An 8,590-nucleotide genomic window follows, 5' to 3' on the forward strand; every position below is an offset into this window, starting at 1 on the left:
CCTCTTTGACAATCAAGTGAAGCTTGGTCCTCACACAGAACATGTGTATGGTTTCTCCCCTTAGTGAATAGTGTTTTTTTCAGGCTGTAACTGGTTAAAGCTCTTTCCACAGTCAGTTCACTGGAACACACTCACTCGGGTGTGTGTGTGTCACGGTGCTTTTCCAGTCACACTGATGTTTTAAATATTTTCCCACAAACAGAACAAACATTTTTCTTTCCACATTTATAGTCAGGATATTCAGGTCCTGATCAATTGAGTGACACTGTCGGATCTTAATGTGATATTTTGTTTGTGTTTCCTGTCTGAAAATCTTCTCCTAATGCCCTGGAAAAGGAGTTTGCAAAGCCACACTATCAGTACAGGATAGAAATTCAGAACAGACAATTCCAGTTTCTGGGGAACATTTTGTTTCTCTCTTCTGTCCCCAAAGCTGTAAATTCCCGTCCCACACACTCTCCTCCCTGGGCTGAAATCCAAATAAAGTATTCGATCATTATTTCTGTATCCTTTTACCAAAGTTATATAATTAGAGGTAAGAATATGCTTTATAAGTCACTTCATTCATGACTTGTGACAGACATTAATCTGAATCACCCTGACTGAGCAATTAGAATAACAGAGGTGAACCTTGTGTCTAGAACTGACTGTGTGGAGTTTTGATGAGCAATCGCGAAGGTCGTTCCTCGAAATCTTCCAGGGTTTCCTTTGTTCTTCCTCTCCCTCTCGAACTAAGTTATACCGGATATCAGACTTAGGGCCCATTCTGGTTCTCTTCCTGCTGACTAAATAACTTCAATCAAATATGGAGAAGACTGAATCCACTGTTTGGTCCCTGTTCCAATCTCCATTCCTGACATACCAACTCTATTCCTCTCCCTGGCAACAGTCTGAGACTTAGCCAGTCTCTTTGTAAACTTGATTTCATACTTGATCCAATATGAGCTTCTGACCTCATAGAATTTAGTGCAGAAGGTGGCCATTCGGCCCATCGAGTCTGCACCGGCCCTTGGAAAGAGCTCCCTAGCTCAGCCCACACCTCCACCTATCCCCGTAACCCCTGCTAACCTTTTTACATACTAAGGCAATTTACCATCGTCACCTCACGATTTGACAATCCCATTACACACCTGGCTGCTCTCCCACATTCTACCTCTGGAAACTTAAAGCCATCCAAAAGTCTGCTACCCATGTCTTAATTCACAGCAAGTTCCTTTCCCCTATGATCCCTGTGCTCCGAGACTTGCATTCGCTCCCAGTCAATTCTCACCCTCGTTTTCAAATCCCTCCATGGCCTCATCTCTCCCTGTGTCTGTATCTCCTCCAGCCCCACAACCCCCTGAGATATCTGCACAGCTCTGATCCTGGACTCTTGCACACCCCCGATTCTAATTACTCCGCCATGGTTTTAAGTTCCTTCGGCCCCAAGCACTGAATTCCCTCCCTAAACCTCCCCGTCTCCACCTCACTCACCTCCTTCCAGACTCTTTAAAACTGACCCCTTTGACCAAGTTTTTGGTCACCTGCCCTAATATCTCCTTTTGTGTCTGGGTGTCTCACTTTGTTTTATAATGTTCCTGTGAAGTTGACTGGGATGATTTATGATGTTAACGGTGTTATATAAATAGAAGTTGTTGTTGTTGACTGTAACCCTGACCTCCTGTTTTACATCCCATTGGTTTCACAACAAACTCTATCTCTGATGTTTTGCCCCCTGCGGGTTTGCAGCCTCGATAAAGACGGCGGCCGTTAACTCCGGCCTGTCACCGGGAGCAGGCCACAGCTCGATGCAAACACGGGCCCGGAAACTTCTCATTGGGGTTTGGAGCCTCCTCCGGGTCTCAGTGAATCCTCCGGGCCGAGTCTTGCATCGGCACTGCGCATGCTCCAGCGCACAATGCCCTGGGAATGATTGACGACAGCTTTCGTCCAATAGGAAAAGAGGGGCATGCCTGGGTGCCCGGGCGGGGCGGCGGTTCCTCCAACCAATCGGAGTGAATGAAGGGCGGGGCTGAGCCCGGTCTCCCACGTGACTACGAGCATGCGCAGTGCCGATGATAGCTCAGGATTCAGGTGGTCGGGTGGAAATCTTTCGCCGGTCAGATCCCGCTCGGTGACTCATGAGGGAGGAATGGGGCCGGCGGATGGGTCGGGAGGCTTCATAAACACTCCGTGTCGGCCCCAAACCCCGAATACGAAGCTCGGGTGCAGCAGTTGAACCGGCGAAAGCTGCTCGGGCTTTTCCCCGAGACAGGCCCGGGTGGACGAAGTGTGCGGCGGAGCGCATGCGTAGTGAGCGAGAGCCCCGGGTTTTGCTCGGAGGGAGTGAGCTCAGATTTACCGGAGTGATATCTGTACCCGCCGGGGTTAAATTACAAAACTAGATTACACAAAAGAGTCAGAGACACGATGACACAGAGAATAGCATTCGGCCCATTGAGTCCATGCTAGCTCTCTGGGGCAATCCAGTCAGTGCCATTCTCCTGCTCGATCCCTGTATGCTCACAGATTTATTTCCCTCAAATGTCTATCCAATTTCCTTTTGAAATCAAATGATTTATGTGTCTATTTTCAAACTCCCTCAAAGGCAGCAAGTTTCAGCTCATTGCCGCCTGCTGTGTAAAAACATATCTCATATCACCTCATATCTCCTGTACCTTTTACATACAAACTCGGAACAGGCCACTCGGCCCCTCGAGCCTGCTCAGCATTCAATAAGATTGCGGCTGATCTCATTTGAACCTCAACTCCACATTCCTGCCTACCCCGATAACCTTTCACCCCTTTGCTCATCAAGAATCTATCCAGCTCTGCCTTAAAAATATTCAAGGACTCTGCTTCCGCTGCCTTTTAAGGACGTGATTTCCAAAGTCTTACAACCCTCGAGAATAAAAAGTCCTCATCTCCATCTGAAATGGGTGACTCCTTATTTTGAAACAGTGAAGCCCTCATTCTCGATTCTCCCACAAGAGGAAACATCCTCTCCACATCCAACTTGTCAACCCTCAGGATCTGATACAATACAATCCAGGTTTTACCCAAAACTTTAAATCTGTGTCCCAAGTGCTTCTTCGATCAGTAAATGGAAACAGAGTTTCTTTGTCCACCTGATGGAAATCTGGCATAATCTTGTGTACCTGAATCAAATCTGCCCTCAACCTCCTTTGCTGGAACCATTCTGGTAAATTTCCTCTGCACCTTCTCCAAGAACCTTCACATTCTTCCTGAAGAGTGGTGACCAGAGCTTTATAAAGATTAATAGAATAGAATTAGTACCATAGAATTCCTTCAGTGCAAAAGTGGGCCATTCGGCCCATCGGGTCTGCTCTCATTCTCTGAAAGGTCACCCTGCCTAGGCCCACACCCCCACCCTGTTCCTGTAACCCCATAGGTCCACCTAATCTGCACATCCCTGGACACTAACGAGCAATTTATCTAGACCAATCCACCTAACTTGCCCTTTGGACTGATGATGTGGAGATGCCGGCGTTGGACTGGGGTGAGCACAGTACGAAGTCTTACAACACCAGGTTAAAGTCCAACAGGTTTGTTTCGATGTCACTAGCTTTCGGAGCGCTGCTCCTTCCTCAGGTGAATGAAGAGGTCTGTTCCAGAAACACATATAGAAAAATTCAAAGATGCCAAACGATGCTTGGAATGCGAGCATTAGCAGGTGATTAAATCTTTACAGATCCAGAGATGGGGTAACCCCAGGTTAAAGAGGTGTGAATTGTACCAAGCCAGGACAGTTGGTAGGATTTCGCAGGCCAGATGGTGGGGGATGAATGTAATGCGACATGAATCCCAGGTCCCGGTTGAGGCCGCACTCATGTGTGCGGAACTTGGCTATAAGTTTTTGCTCGGCGATTCTGCGTTGTCGCGGGTCCTGAAGGCCGCCTTGGAGAACGCTTACCCGGAGATCAGAGGCTGAATGCCCTTGACTGCTGAAGTGTTCCCCGACTGGAAGGGAACATTCCTGCCTGGTGATTGTTGCGCGATGTCCGTTCATTCGTTGTCGCTGCGTCTGCATGGTCTCGCCAATGTACCACGCTTCGGGACATCCTTTCCTGCAGCGTATGAGGTAGACAACGTTGGCCGAGTTGCACGAGTATGTACCGCGTACCTGGTGGGTGGTGTTCTCACGTGTAATAGAGGTATCCATGTCGATGATCTGGCACGTCTTGCAGAGATTGCCATGACAGGGTTGTGTGATGTCGAGGTCACTGTTCTGAAGACTGGGTAGTTTGCTGCAAACAATGGTTCGTTTGAGGTTGCGCGGCTGTTTGAAGGCAAGTAGTGGGGGTGTGGGGATGACCTTGGCAAGATGTTCATCGTCATCAATGACGTGTTGAAGGCTGTGAAGAAGATGACGTAGTTTCTCCACTCCGGGGAAGTACTGGACGACGAAGGGTATTCTGTCGGATGTGTCCCATGTTTGTCTTCTGAGGAGGTCGGTCCGGTTTTTCGCTGTGGCGCGTTGGAACTGTCGATCGATGAGTCGAGTGCCATATCCCGTTCGTACGAGGGCATCTTTCAACGTCTGTAGATGTCTGTTACGCTCCTCCTCGTCTGAGCAGATCCTGTGTATACGGAGTGCTTGTCCATAGGGGATGGCTTCTTTAATGTGTTTAGGGTGGAAGCTGGAGAAGTGGAGCATCATGAGGTTATCCGTGGGTTTGCGGTAAAGCGAAGTGCTGAGGTGACCATCCTTGATGGAGACGAGTGTGTCCAAGAATGCAACTGATTTTGGAGAGTAGTCCATGGTGAGTCTGATGGTTGGATGGAACTTATTAATGTCATCGTGTAGTCGTTTCAGTGATTCTTCGCCGTGGGTCCAAAGGAAAAAAATGTCATCGATGTATCTGGTGTATAACATCGGTTGAAGGTCCTGTGCGGTGAGTAGGTCCTGTTCAAACTTGTGCATGAAGATGTTGACGTATTGGGGTGCGAATTTGGTCCCCATGGCTGTTCCGTGCATCTGGATGAAGAACTTGTTGTCGAAGGTGAAGACGTTGTGATCCAGAATGAAGCGGATGAGTTGCAGAATTGCGTCTGGAGATTGGCAGTTGTCGGTGTTGAGTACTGAGGCTGTTGCAGCAATGCCGTCGTCATGGGGGATGCTGGTGTAGAGTGCCGAGACGTCCATTGTGACGAGGAATGTACCTGGTTCAACTGGTCCATGGGTGCTGAGTTTCTGTAGGAAGTCCGTCGTGTCGCGACAGAAGCTGGGTGTACCTTGTACGATGGGTTTCAAGATGCCCTCGATGTAGCCAGAGAGGTTCTCACACAGGGTCCCATTGCCTGAAACGATAGGGCGGCCTGGTGTGTTGGCCTTATGTATTTTCGGGAGGCAGTAGAGATCTCCAATGCGGGGAGTACGTGGGATGAGAGCACGTAGGGTACTCTGAAGATCTGGATCCAAGGTCTTGATCAGTCTGTTAAGTTGGCGGATGTGTTCCTTGGTCGGATCTGCGGGTAACAGTCTGTAGTGTTCTTGGTTGTTCCGTTGTCGGTATACTTCTTTGCAGTAGTCCGTTCTGTTCAGTACGACAGTGGCCCCCCCTTTTGTCTGCTGGTTTGATGACGATGCTGCGGTTGGTCTTGAGAGCGCGGATGGCATTGCGTTATGCTTGGGTGACGTTCGGGGCTGTCTTGTGAATGCGACTGATGAATCTGGCATTGACGCGACTCCTGACGGCTTGAGCAGACATGTCGAGTCTAAGGCAGCGGCCTTCCGGAGGGGTCCAATTCGACTCTTTCTTCTTCGGTTGCCACACCGCAGATCTCTCGGTCTGCTGTTCCGGTTCATTGGTAGTCTGCTTGGGTTCGCTGTTGGCCTCTTGGGGTCTGTGGAAGAATTCCCGGAGCCTCATTCGCCTGATGAATTCCTCCGTGTCTGCCGCGAGACTGATGGGGTCCATTTTGGTGGTGGTGCAGAAATTAAGCCCACTGCTGAGGACTTCGATTTCATCTGGTTGAAGGGTGTAGTCTGACAAGTTGACAATAGATTTCCCTGTATTGTTTTCTACTGTGACACCGGGGGTGGCTTGGTTGCTGCCGGTGGTAATGCCAAGTTTCTCAAGCTTTCTGTTCTTGGTATGCATATAGGTGGCATAGTATTGTCTCATCTGTTTGGCGGTGTTCCGCAGCTGGTCTGCTGCATCCTGAGCGCAAGTTGAGAATATGGCCTCTATCTTGGTTTCCAGGTTGCGTCGTCTGCTGTAGAGCTGGCGGACGAGGCGGTTGAGGAGTGTGAGAGAGGTGCGACGGCAGAGTCTCTCAGCGAAGTCTGTGTTGTAGGTCGACTTGAGTGGGTTTGTGATCTGTAGCCCTTTCGGGATCTTGTCTGCTTTCTTGCATCTTGCAACAGTCTTGCAACAGTCTTTGGACTGTTGGAGGAAACCTGGGCATCGGGTGGGAACCCACACAGACATGGGGAGAAAGTGCAAACTCCACACAGACCGTCACCAAGGCCGGAATTGAACCCGGGTCCCCGGCACTGTGAGACAGCAGTGCTAATCACTGTGTCACCAGAAGCATAGTTTCAGGATCAGTATTTCTATTTATGAAGCTCAAGGTCGAATATACTTTGCCAACTACTCTCTTAATATGTCTTGTAGATATATAAAATCCCTCTTCACCTCTTTCTCTCGCCTCCCAAAGAGGTCAATTGGGTTTTATAACAATCCTGCCATTTTCATGGTCACTTTTTCCCAGAGCCGGCCCCACAAGTGACCAGATTCATTCAGCTCAATTTCAAATCTGCCTTTGTGTTTTTGTGGGTTCTCTCACTCCCTATTTTCTGTTTTTAAATCAGTTTCACAGGGTGTTCGAAGGGGACGCTTCAAAGTCCGGAAACTCAAACCAAACATCACATCAGGATCTGACAAGAGTCCTCTATTTATCATATCCTGAATATCAGCGGATTTCGAACATGGAAGGAAAAAGCATCATTCACAGTGGGGAGAAACCGTTCTTGATTTGTGTGTGTGGACGAGGATTCGCTCTGTCATCAGGCCTCACAAGCCACAAATGCAGTCACACCGAGGCGAAACCGTGGAAATGTCCGGACTGTGGGAAAGGATTCACTGTCCCATCCAAGCTGGAAACACATCAATGCAGTCACACTGGAGAGAGACCATTCACCTGCTCAGAGTATGGGGAGGGATTCACTCAGTCATCCACTTTTTCCACAGACCAGCGAGTTTACACTGGGGAGAGGCCATTCACCTGCTCAGAGTGGGAAGAGATTTACTTTTTCAGTCCACCTGCTGAGTCACCAGCGAATTCACACTGATGAGAGACCGTTTCATTGTCCAGACTGCGGAAAGTGCTATAAACGTTCTGGGGAACTGATTCGCCATCAACGTGTTCACACTGACGAGAGACCGTTCAGGTGCTCTCACTGCGGGACTGGGTTCAGGCAATCATCTGACCTCACTGTACATCAGCGAAGTCACACTGGGGAGGCACCATTTGCCTGCTCCCAGTGTGGGAAGGGATTCACGCGATCATCTAACCTGCAGAGGCACCAGCGAATTCACACTGGAGAGAGGCCATTCACCTGCTCCAAGTGTGGGAAGCGATTCACGCAATCATCTGACCTGCAGAGGCACCAGCGAATTCACACAGGAGAGAGGCCATTCACCTGCTCCAAGTGTGGGAATGTATTCACCACTTCATCCCATCTCCTGAGACACCAACAAGGCCACAAGTAACTGCAGTGATTGGATTTTGCTGTTCCTCACATTCAGGACTGAACCATGTTCATTTGGGTCTTTGCTCATTTACAGGGGCTAATATTCTGGTAAGAAGTCAAATAAATTAATTTGTGTTAAACGTGCAGTGTTGCAACATTTTAATATCTCTGACACAAGTTAGTTCCTTCTGAAGTACTCTCGCTCTTCCCTGTCTCTTCCATCCTCACCGCCAACAAGAAGTGTGAGGAGCTTTTGGAGCTTCTTTGTGAATGAGATTGAGTAAATCCGATCAGCCACCTCTGCTGCTTCCCTCCCTTCCACGAGCCCACCGGACCAAACTGTCTCTAAATTTCATCCTTTCCCGAGCCCTGAACCCACATCTTTCTCCAGTTTCTCTCCCATCTCCCCTCATGCCCTCTCAGAGCTCATCTTGTCCATGAGACCAGCTCCTGCTCCATCGACCCTATTCCCACTGAGCTACTGATCAGCCAACTGTCCATGGATATTGTCAACATTTCTCTCTCTTCAGGTACTGAGCCTCTGTCCTTCAAATCTGCCGTCATCACCCCCTCCTCAATAAAACAAATCCTTGACCCTGCCATCCTGACAAATTACTGTCCCATCCCTCTCCTCTCCAAACTATTTGATCATGTTGTCACCTCCCAAATCCTTGCCCATCTTCCCCAGAACTCCCATGTTTGAATCCCTTCAATCAGGTTTCTGCCTGTCACAGTAGTGAAATACAGGAGACAAACCAAATCTTTCTCAGAGAGAAGACAGACAATCCGGGAGCTTGGATGCAAGGGTGGCACGGTAGCACAGTGGGTAGCACTGTTGCTTCACAACGCCAGGGTCCTGGGGTTGATTCCCAGCTTGGGTCACTGTCTGTG

At 49.0% G+C, this 8,590-nt stretch overlaps 1 long non-coding RNA gene across 1 annotated transcript; it reads left to right on the forward strand.

Annotated features, from left to right (window-relative positions):
* Nucleotides 1-2,061: 2,061 nt before the first annotated feature.
* Nucleotides 2,062-7,843, forward strand: LOC140418323 (uncharacterized). Its single transcript, XR_011944934.1, has 2 exons — nucleotides 2,062-2,292; nucleotides 6,818-7,843. It is a non-coding gene; the product is annotated as an uncharacterized lncRNA (long non-coding RNA).
* Nucleotides 7,844-8,590: the final 747 nt, after the last annotated feature.

This window comes from Scyliorhinus torazame, chromosome 5 (genome assembly GCF_047496885.1).
Source record: "Scyliorhinus torazame isolate Kashiwa2021f chromosome 5, sScyTor2.1, whole genome shotgun sequence".
Classification (NCBI taxonomy): domain Eukaryota; kingdom Metazoa; phylum Chordata; class Chondrichthyes; order Carcharhiniformes; family Scyliorhinidae; genus Scyliorhinus; species Scyliorhinus torazame.